General features: G+C 39.9%; 1 long non-coding RNA gene across 1 annotated transcript; it reads right to left on the bottom strand.

Annotated features, from left to right (window-relative positions):
- Nucleotides 1-2,831: 2,831 nt before the first annotated feature.
- Nucleotides 2,832-6,847, bottom strand: LOC124881180. Its single transcript, XR_007041557.1, has 4 exons — nucleotides 6,812-6,847; nucleotides 4,646-4,741; nucleotides 3,558-3,671; nucleotides 2,832-3,374 (listed from the first exon to the last, which is right to left on the bottom strand). It is a non-coding gene; the product is annotated as an uncharacterized LOC124881180 (long non-coding RNA).
- Nucleotides 6,848-11,986: the final 5,139 nt, after the last annotated feature.

Genomic DNA, 11,986 nt, shown 5'->3' with positions numbered 1-11,986 from the left:
GAACTCTTCCCAGGCCCGGGTTTTTGCCTCTGCCACAGCCCGGGCCGCAGCATGCTTGGCCTCACGGTACCCGTCAGACGCCTCAGGAGTCCCACAAGCCAACCACAGCCGATAGGACTCCTTCTTCAGCTTAACAGCATCCCTTACTGCCGGTGTCCACCACCGGGTTCTGAGATTGCCGCCGCAACAGGCACCGCAGACCTTACGGCCACAGCTACGGGCAGCAGCATCGACAATAGATGCGGAGAACATGGTCCACTCGGACTCTATGTCTCCAACATCCCCCGGGATCTGGTCGAAGCTCTCCCGGAGGTGGGAGTTGAATACATCCCTGGCCGAGGGCTCCGCCAGACGTTCCCAGCAGACCCTCACTATGCGCTTGGGCCTGCCAAGTCTGACTGGCTTTCTCCTCCTCCAGCGGCTCCAACTCACCACCAGGTGGTGATCAGTGGACAGCTCAGCCCCTCTCTTCACCCGAGTGTCCAAAACATGTGGCCGAAGATGATACAACAACAAAGTCGATCATCGACCTCCTGCCTAGGGTGTCCTGGTGCCAAGTCCACTGATGGACACCCTTATGTTTGAACATGGTGTTCGTTATGGACAAACCGTGACTAGCACAGAAGTCCAATAACAAAACACCACTCGGATTCAGATCGGGGAGGCCATTCCTCCCGATCACGCCTCTCCAGGTGTCACTGTCGTTCCCCACGTGGGCGTTGAAGTCCCCCAGCAGAATAATGGAGTCCCCGGGAGGGGCACTATCCAGCACCCCCGACAGAGACGCCAAGAAGGCCGGGTACTCCGCACTGCCACTCGGCCCGTAGGCTGAAATGATAGTCAGAGACCTCTCCCCAACCCGAAGGCGCAGGGATACGACCCTCTCATCCACTGGGGTAAACCCCAACACGAGACGGCTGAGCTGGGGGGCAACAAGCAAACCCACACCAGCCCGCCGCCTCTCCCCGTGGGCCACTCCAGAGTAGAACAGAGTCCAACCCCTCTCAAGTAGATGGGTTCCAGAGCCCACGCTGTGCGTGGAGGCAAGCCCGACTATTTCTAGTCGATATCTCTCGACCTCCCGCACAAGCTCAGGCTCCTTCCCCCCCAGCGAGGTGACATTCCACGTCCCTAGAGCCAGCCTAAGCATCCGGGGATCGGGCTGCTGAGGTCTCCACCTTCGTCCGCCACCCAATCCTCTTTGCACCGGTCCCTCACGGTTCCCCCTGCAGGTGGTGGGCCCACTGGGGGATGGCCTCACGTCTCTCATTCGGGCTTGGGTCCCGCGAGGAGCAACCCGGCCACCAGGCGCTCTCCGACGAGTCCCGACCCCAGGCCTGGCTCCAGGGTGGGACCCCGGCTCCGCCGTACCGGGCGACGTCACGTGCCTCGATATTTTTTTCTTCATGAGGGATTCTTGAACCACTCTTTGTCTGACCCATCACCTAGAGCCTGTTTACCATGGGAGACCCTACCAGGGGCATTTAGGCCCCAGACAACATAGCCTCTAGGATCATTTGAGCACTCAAACCCCTCCACCACGTTAAGGTGATGGTTCAAGTAGGCTGCACGGTGGCGCAGTTGGTAACACTGTTGCCTTGCAGCAAGAAGGTCCTTGGTTCAATTCCTGGCCAGGGGTCTTTCTGTATGGAGTTTGCATGTTCTCCCCGTGCATGCGTGTGTTCTCACCGGGTACTCCGGCTTCCTCCCACAGTCCAAAGACATGCCTGTTAGGTTAATTGGTCACTCTAAATTGACCTTAGGTGTATGAATGAGTGTTTGTGTGTTGCCCTGCGACGGACTGGCAACCTGTCCAGGGTGTACCCTGCCTCTCGCCCATAGACTGCTGGAGATAGGCACCAGCTTCCCTGTGACCCACTATGGAATAAGCGGTAGAAAATGACTGACTAAAATAAAATTATGAAATAAAAATTATGGGTTCAACCAAAACAGCTGTGATCATGATCATAAATATACCAATTTGTAAGTAAATGTGTTACTTAAAAGGCAAGGCAAATTTATTTAACACATTTCAGCAACAAGACAATTCAAAGTGCTTAACAACTTTGCAGTGACAAACAAAAGAACAAAAATGTACATTGCAGGGGCATGATAAAGGAAAGTAAAGTAAAGAAAAGTTTTGCTACAGATTACATTGAATGGCTTTTAATATTTTAGGGAGGAAAGACCCCGCTGTTGGAAAAATGTAATTCTTTAAACTATTAATTGATGCACTCTGTGATTTTTATTACCATTAAGTCAAATGTTTCTCCCTGGGGAGGTTCAGCGCATACACCAGGGTCTGCCCCACTCAGTTCTAAAGTAGAAAATCCCAAATCATCTTTTTCCCCAACAGAAACCAATATTATAACTTTTAACATTTAATCTGATTAGCAGGACCTTATAAACGTTTCTAATTTTCATTCATTCATTCATCTTTTATACTGCTTCTTCCATAGTGGGTCACAGGGTAGCTGGTGCCTATCTCCAGCTGCCTAAGGGCGAGAGGCAGGGTACACCCTGGACAGGTCGCCTGTCCACCGCGGGGCAACACAGAGACATACAGGACAAACAACCATGCACATACCCAGTCACCACTAAGGGCAATTTAGAGAGACCAATTAACCTAACAGTCATGTTTTTGGACTGTGGGAGGAAGCTGGAGAAAACATGCAAACTCCATGGAGAAAGACCTCCAGGCAGGAGTTGAACCCAGGACCTTTTTGCTGCAAGCCAACAGTGCTACCAACTGCTGCATGGTGGCACCGTTGGTAGCAGGTGCCTTTTATTATTTTAATGTTAACAACAGTTATTTCTCTTTATATCTTCTTCAAAACTGGCTTTATTGAGGAAATCATAGATTCATTTGCATAAATGTGAATGTGAATGCCTTTACTTTTCAGCTACTAAAAACCTGCTGATTCACCAGTCTGGCTGTAATTATAAACTGGATATTTCTCTCAAACAATTCTAGTTCAGTTTGTCTTGGTTTGTTACTGTGTTGCGATCTAAGGATACTCATTAATTGTTAATTCCCCTTGTCATCTAAATCTCTATGGGTTCTAGAGCTTTCTCTATGTTCAGTAGCTGTCTTTTCAAATGTTTCTTTTTCTCATCTAATTTCCACTGGGACTGTAACAGTCCTTTTTTATGTGTTAATAAAGTATCTTTGCCATCAGAGCTCAATCTCTCTATTTCATTCTCCACTGACTGAAGTTGCTTTTTGTTTTCCTCTATTTCAGACTCGACTCGTTTGAGTTGTCCTGCAAGTTGATGTTTCTGGTTCTCCAGTTCCCTTTTGGCTTCATTCAGGTTGGTAATCAGTGGCTCTCGCTCATCCACTCTTCCCTCCTTTGATTTGTTACCTGTCATGCCTAAAGAACATGATAACACAGATAAGCATTTCATTGCAGTTTTTTAAAAGACTGATGTTGCTGCAAAGATTCTTAAAGTGCTAGAATTTGTTTCAGGAGTAAAACAAAAATACATTCCTTTTATGAAATTGTGAGAAGAATATTGTGTTGCAGTGTTTAAAATGTTTTAAAAGTTTAACTTACATCTGTATATCAAGAAAACGGCAATGGATAGCCCAGCACCGATCCCAATGCCAACGGCGCCACCTATTAGGGCCCATTTCAAACTGCTGCAATGGTCCATTTCAGGTGTTTTATCTGGAGAGAAGTTAAACTCAAAGGTTTGAGGAGTATAAAAAAAAAACATGTTGTATTTTTAAGTAAATAATGTAGTGAATATATTTTTTGGCTCAACAAAGCAAACCCATCTTTTTAAAACAAAAAAAAATCACACATTTAAACTGATTATTAATAGAACATTTTAATTAAATTCAATTCAGTTTTATTTATATAGCGCCAATTCACAACACATGTCATCTCAAGGCACTTCACAACAGTCAGGTACATACATTCCAATTAATCCTAACAATTGAACAGTGCAGTCAGAGTTAGTTATTTATTCAAATTGGATAAAACGTTTTTCTATCTAAGGAATCCCAGCAGATTGCATCCAGTCAGTGACTTGCAGCATTCCCTCCTCCTGGATGAGCATGTAGAGACAGTGGACAGTCACTGGTGTTGACTTTGCAGCAATCCCTCATACTGAGCATGCATGTAGCGACAGTGGAGAGGAAAAACTCCCTTTTAACAGGAAGAAACCTCCAGCAGAACCAGGCTCAGTGTGAGCGGCCATCTGCCACGACCGACTGGGGGTTTGAGAGAACAGAGCAGAGACACAAAGAGAACAAAGAAGCACTGATCCAGGAGTACTTTCTATGGGAGTTAGCAGGAAGGAGGTAGTGTCTGACTATTAAGTAAATAGTAAGACACAAATGATTTAGTGAAGACATTTCTGCCTCAGTAGAGCATCCCTTTCCCTTTAAAATCAAGAAAATAATTAATTCACCCCTGTTTACTAAACCTTTTCATTTGATAGAATAAACAGACTCAAAAACATAATCAGAATATGTCAAGTCAATCTGCAACACAAAATAGCAAAAGTGGAAACTAACTTATACTGAGGCAGGAAGGAGGCAGGCAAAATCCTATTTAGAGTTTACATGTAATGATAAAACTATTGAACTCAGCCATTAAAATTTTCGGTCTCAATTTCTTTGAGTTGTCAAGTTTACCTTTTTGGTTTCCAAGTGCCTCTTCACTTCTAGTTGTTTCTCTTTTGTTTTGTTGTTGCTCTGTGTTCCTCTGCTGATTTAAATTCTCACCAGTTGCTGGAAACAATATGCAGATTAGTTAATCACAGAAACTTACTAAAACAGACTAAAATTAAATGCGAAACAACTTTTTTTAGCCAAACATTTTTGACACCTTCTCAGTACCTGTAACTTGCAATTGTGTCCAACATAACAGTGTGAAGTTCAGTTATTAGTTCTATGAACAAACAGGTGTCAATCAGATAGCCCTTATTTAAGGATGACACCAGCACATATTGTTCATGCACTACTCTCTGAAAACTTGACAAACATGGGTCATTCCAGGCATTGTTCAGAAGAACTGAGTAGTTTGATTCAGACGTTGATTGGAGTTGGGAAAACTTATAAAGAAGCACAGAAAATGATAGGCTGCTCAGCTAATATGATCTCTAATGCTTTAAAGGGGTCATGACAAAAAGTTTCATTTTTCTGTGGTTTTGGCGGTATAATCTGTTGTGCACTGATGAGGCCGGTTAAATCTCACGACCGGGTATCAAAGGCTCTGCTCATGAGAGAATCAGAGAAGACTGACTGAAGTTCATTTATGGGGAAGTACCACACAATTATAAAGAAAAGAAGAAACCTACATAATGAGCTACAACATTTAATTTCCCTTTTGGATTAAAAAAGTATTTTTTAATTTGAATTGAATTACAACCCTAGTTTAAGACTATGGTTAGCACATTTTACTGAAGACTGTTTCTGAACATGAATTCAAGTCAGTGTTTTTGAACAAACTGATTTAAAAAAAAAAAAACAAAAAAAAAAACTTCTGTACCAACACTGAAAGGGGCGACCACAACGTTGTCATTACCTGTAAGTTTATTTAATATTAAATGCTGTCTTGTCACATAAACGTTTGTGCTCTGTGTGAAGACTCCACGATGCTAACATGCTAACATATGATAGCCTTAGATACGCTTATATGCTCTATTGTGGATATATTTTCAAAAATAAAATCTTTCTTTGTATCTGGCACCAAGGTTTACTAGGTTGTGTGGTTGTGAGAAGCTAGTTCAATAAATTGCTACTTGTTGAGTCGTATGCGTGTGCTCAGCAGTGTGTAAACCATACCCATAATAGCATAATAATGGATATGTGACGGAGTGTTGCACCAAGAACAGAGGTGTGGATGGAGGCGACTAGGGCATGTGCGTGTTTGACAATTAAATATGCTTATAGCCAATCAGAGTGAAGTCAACTAGGTAGAGCCACATATTACTGTATCCAACCTTTTTACATGAGGAGGGAAATCTGGCCTGCAAAAACCACACCCTACAAAAAGCTGATGTTATTTTTTAAATGAAATTCTTTGGAGAAGTGACATTTGCAGCAATATCAACTACATGAAATAGTTTATACAGCCATGTTACCACCCCTTTAAAATGGAAAGCAAAACCAGAGAGATGTGGAAGAAAACAATAGACTCAGGAGCATGCATATAATGAATGTTGGTTCTGTTGTTTTTTATTACTCTACTGCACCTACTAGTAAATTATTTACCATGTGATGAGAAGATGTCTACTAAAAACAGTGACTGATCGGGTTAGTCTAGTTGAACTGCTATTATTTTGAACACAACTATACATCTATATATCCAGGCAAATATTAGTATTAAAAGGTCTTTTAATATTAATATTAACCATCCCTTCAATTTTGTATATTTGGTTCGTTAAAGGTTGGCAAATATACAAAAACATCTAGTGTTTTTTAAGTCAATAATGAACCACAAAAACAACAGTGAAAATAATTTCTGGATAAATAACGCAACCTTCTTTTAAAAATATAGAAAAAAATAAATTTACCCGTTTACTTATTCAAAGCAAAACCTTTTACTTTTAAAATAATGAAACAGACTCAAAAATCTAACTAGAAGATTTAAAGTCATTGAGTTGGAAAACAGAAAACTGATCACATTAATTTTGAAAAACATAACTAAACTTCTGAAAACAGGATTTCACAGGTAGTTTAAAAAATGGATCACATGAAGCTGTAGACATTTGTGATGAAATAGACATAACTAAATTTGATAAAAATAAAACTAAAAATTACTTATCTGTTTGGAAATGTTATATTCTAAAAGCGTACCTTTTGTGTTCACGATGAAGCCAGCTCACCTCAGAGAACCTAAGAGTGTAATAAGAAACTGGGTGTAAAAATCCTGCAATAAACTAAGTAGTTTTACTTTAGTGACCTGAAATTGTCCTGCTGTTTTCTTGGAAAAAACTATTGCCATAAGTTACATGAACAGAGTTCAAACCTTTTTCGTCTTTTACTGTCAATATAAAACAACGCCGACATTTTTTAACTTCAGAGCTGAACTTGACCCTACTGTATCTGAATCTTCTAAAAAGATATATATATATATATATATATATAGAGTATCAGCAGCTAGTGAAGATAGCTTGTATATGTTTACATATACAGTTATCTTTACCAGATGTCAGTACTTTTTTCCTCTGCCATTTCATTGTATTACTAAATTTATGGACATCTATGACTTGATTTCTTTGCTTGTGGTAACTGGAAGGGTTGTGACTAACATCTCGTGAAAGTTTCATGTCAATTCCAGCTATAAAAATATATTGTCAAAGAAAATGGGTGCTGTGTTTGATACGTATCTTGCCCGCTCTGTCCGTCTCTTCTACACCTGATCATAAACAATAATTTCAGTCGGTTGGATGGAGGACTGAGTCAAAATTCTTCCACAATGAGGAGAGACTGATGAAGAAAGTTTTACAATTAATTTATTTCAATAAAAACAACCTATTTCACGAATACAATTCATTAAATGAACAGCAAATTTGAGTTTCTCATATTTTAAATCTTATATTTTAAACTGGTTTTTATTTCTCTCCTAATCTTGTTAAATATAAATTAAACTCCAGGAAGTCTATCTTTTCTAGAGATAGAGTGGCTTGTAAAAGTATTTATACCCCTAGAACTTTTCCACATATTGTCACATTACAACCACAAACATTAATATATTTTATTGGAATTTTATGTGAGAAAACAATACAAATTGGTATACAATTGTGAAGGGCATTGTGCAAAAGTATTCAGCACCCCTGAGTCAATACATTGTGGAACTTTTGCTGCAATTACAGCTGCAAGTCTTTTAGGGTAGGTCTCTACCAGCTTTGCACATCTAGTGACTGATAGTTTAGCCTATTCTCCTTTGAATAGCAGTTTTGCCAGATCTTGCCACATATTCGCAATTGGGTTTAGGTCTGGACTTTGACTGGGACATTCTAACACATGAATATGTTTTGTTTTACACCATTCCATTGTAACCCTGGCTGTAAGTTCAGGGTGGTTGTCCTGCTGGAAAGTAAACCTCCGCCCCAGTCTCAAGTCTTTTGCAGACTCCAACAGGTTTTCTTCCAAGATTGTCCTGTATTTGGCTTCATCCATCTTCCCATCAACTCTGACCATCTTACCTATCCCTGCTTTTCAGCCAGTCACCATGGGCCTCTTGGCTGAATCTCTGATCAGTGGTCTCCTTATTCGGCCTGTAAGTTTAGGTGGACGGTCTTGTCTTGGTAGGTTTACAGTTGTGCCATACTCTTTCCATTTCCCGATGATGGATTGAACAGTGCTCCATAAGATGTTCAAAGCTTGGGAAATCTTTTTATAGCCTAAGCCTGATTTAAACTTCTCCACAACTTTATCCCTGACTTTCTGGTGTGTTCCTTGGACTTCATGATGCTGCTCGCTCCCCAATATTCTCTTAACCAACCTCTGAGGCCGTCACAGAGCAGCTGTGTTTGTACTGAGATTAGATTACACACAGGTGGACTCTATTTAGTAATTAGCAATGATCAGGCAACTTCTTAAGGTAATTGGTTGCACTCAGAATAAAGGGGGCTGAATACTTTTGCACACATCATTTTTCAGTTTTTTGTATTTTTTTTTTTTTTTTTAAATCATGTATAATTTTCTTTCCACTTAACATTTGTTTACCACTTTTTGTTGGTCTTTCACATAAAATTCCCCAAAAATATTTTTATGTTTGTGGTTGTAATGTGACAGTATGTGGAAACGTTCAAGGGGTTTGAATACTTTTACAAGCCTCTGTAAGAGTCATACTGTAATCATCAGTAATCATCAGTTGACTGCAGTCAGACTAAACACACATTTAAGATGATTGATTGATTTTATTTTATTGCAGACTTATTGTCCATATTGTCCAAACACCCACATCTACAAACATCTGACTGGCAGTTACCCCTCTGGGCATCCTGCAAAGGATTCTCATTGAAATCATTGTATGTGTTGTGGAACTTTCTTATCAATGTGGGTAGAAGTTGACTCATAACAAGAGAAAATCCAGACTTTGTCTTATAAGTTTTAGTCAAAGGCATTCAGCGTTTGAAGACCCTGACACTGAGGTTAGTCAGTGAAACAGAGCCCCGAACAGAAATCACAAACAGTATTTATACCAAAAATGAGGGTGTTATCTCAACTTCAAAGAGTTTTAGAAATATGGCCCCTAGACCCTCCCCGGGTCAGAGTTAACAAAGTTATTTATGAGGGCACCCATCTACCTTCCCTTGAAATATACACTTCAGGAAGTGTTAACCATAAAACTCTCCAGCATTTGAATTTAGAGTCCATCTGCTCTAAATAACAGAACACTAATAAAACACAGAGGTCAGAAGAGAGAGGTGAAGGGAATATCAGAGCACTTTAAAAGAATTTTCCATTACACTCCTTTCTTCTGATTACAAGATAATCACTTAACTAAAAGAAAATTCTACAAAACCATCACCCAAGGAAAAACGACCTCCACCAACCGGTTATCTGGAAAGAAAGTAGCTAGAGCATAAGTAGTATCAATAGGAACTGGTACCAAAAATGGTTGATCATTAATAGCACGTGAAATCAAACAACAAACATAACAACAATCATTTCTTATCTTCCTGACGGTTTGATGCATCAGTTGCCACCAGACATTATCAGCATGTTCATAGTAGTCAGAAAAGTGATGAATCTCTCTTCGAATCCGCTGATGAATATTATTAGTCAGATTAACCACACATTGTCTTTGCTGTACCTTTCCCAAAATGAACACAAGAGTTATAAAAAATATTTGCAATACCAATCATTAGCATCAGAACAGACTATCTCCCATTTAACTGCATCGTGACCTTGAAGTGGAATGTCCTTTCTTCTGGTACTGAAAGCAAACAGTTTTTTTTTTTAAAGAAAACAAATTATAAACACAACTTAAAAAACAAAAAATCCTGCTGTCTCTCCTGAGTGGCTTCAAGCTGCCCTGTTACCAGTCTGGTACAGGTGGGCGGTTGTAGGAAGCTCCTCTAGAAATATATTTAGAAACAGGAACTCTAACCTGCTGGAAGTTAGGCTTCCATAGTCCAACTAAACAACGGTGGAAATGAACACATTCAAATTTGTAATAATACCATAATGATAAATATCAAGCAATAAACATAAAAGTTAGATAAAAGCATCCGAGATTTCCTCCTCAGAGTCAGTCTTGCTGTCAAAGTGGGAGGAAAGAATCTCTCATTGTGGTGTGTGTGCAGTGAGGCAAATGACCTTATGATTTCTAACTTTCAGGCAAGGCGATGGCCTTAAGTAGATTCTGAAATAACGTTGCACTGCCCAAGGGATTATTGTGCCCTTGTAAGAACAGTGTTCTTCAACCACCTGTTCAATCACTTGCCAGTGATCAGCTTACAGTTCTTTGTCTTGTGGTGGTCCGCTGTCCTCACACCTTTCAGGCCGTGGATGATCCAGTTGGAAGATGACTTGTGTCCTGGAAGCCAGATGAAGCTGGAGGAGCTGGAGCTTTCCTGCAGTTTTCCTGCAGCTTTCCTGGGTGTCTAGTAGGATCTGATATGGGCCATTCCAGCGCCTGGACTTCCTGTGTTTTCTCCTAAATTCTCTGACCAGAATCCAGTCGCCAGGAATAAAGAACTGGAGGGTGGAAGTGGCTGTTTCTGGTAATGCAGCCTTCACCGTCTGTGAAACTTGAGAAAACACAGTGGACAGGTTTTGACCGTAAAACAACATCCTATCTTCACACAAAGATGTGGAAGAAAATTATCTTGGCAATATCCCCATGTCCAAAATAGGAGACCTGCCACACAGCACTTCAAAAGGACTGAGATTTGCCTGTGTCCTTTGTCTCAATCTCATATAAGTGAGAACAATAGGTAGAGCCTTCACAACACTTGGCTAATTTTCAATTCAAAGTCCCATTCTCAAACCTAAGTGCTTAACTACATGAACTTCATCAAAACATCCAACAAAATCAAAAGAATTGATCTTCTGACTTCACCTGATATACTAGCAATGACCATCAGCTAAATATTCTGAATATCAAAAATGTGACATGATGTTTGAGGAAGGTCTGATTACAGGTCAACATTTCATAGTTTCAGAAAACCCAAAAATAATTTCAAAAATGGTCTAATCTGTGGAGATATAAAATTTCACAAAAAATCAACACCATAATTTCAGAGAGGTTTTCATAATGTGGTCTTAGGGAGCTATGCACCATTTATATAAACAAAGTACAACGTCTCTCTCGCATTGTCACTAAGTCTTCACTGGAGGTATGAGCTACCCTTTTTCCCATGAGTGCTACAACTTTTGGAACCCCATGTTACTTTATTCTGACATTCCTCTCTTCTGACGCAGGGTCCAACCCATGCGACAATCCAGCAAAAAGTTTGTACAAAAATGTTTTAGTAACCAAGATCACATAACCTAGAACCAAAGAAATGAATTCTGACATAACTATGTGTCACTATGAATTTACCGAAAGCAACATAAAGAAAATCCAGATGTTTTTAACTGCAATTCAGTTCCATCAACAACCAAACACAAACTTTAGTTATTCACGTCATCAATGTCTCACTTAGAAATTAGTCACATATCATCCTAATTTGTCTTGTACAAAGATGAGTATTAGATTAACGGACATCCAATGTAATTTGGATGAATAAACCCTACAAATTGAATCTAATAAATAATTCCCACCAAGTATAAAGGCATGACTCTGATTCTTTATCAAAAATATATTCCTTACTTTTGCATATCTTGAACTGTCAGCTAGCTTAAAGGCACCAGGGAAACTTTCAATCTAATAAATCACCAATGATTCTGCATGGAAAACTAATTCTTCAAACTAGTTTAAACTATTTCATTAACCTTTTAGTAATAAAACACATAAATCTAAAAGTCATGCTACATCCTTAATCATTATACAAAAAAAAACATGTTTTTAAGGCA

Source organism: Girardinichthys multiradiatus, chromosome 14, assembly GCF_021462225.1.
Source record: "Girardinichthys multiradiatus isolate DD_20200921_A chromosome 14, DD_fGirMul_XY1, whole genome shotgun sequence".
Lineage (NCBI taxonomy): Eukaryota > Metazoa > Chordata > Actinopteri > Cyprinodontiformes > Goodeidae > Girardinichthys > Girardinichthys multiradiatus.
This window is presented reverse-complemented; position numbering and strand designations above follow the sequence as displayed.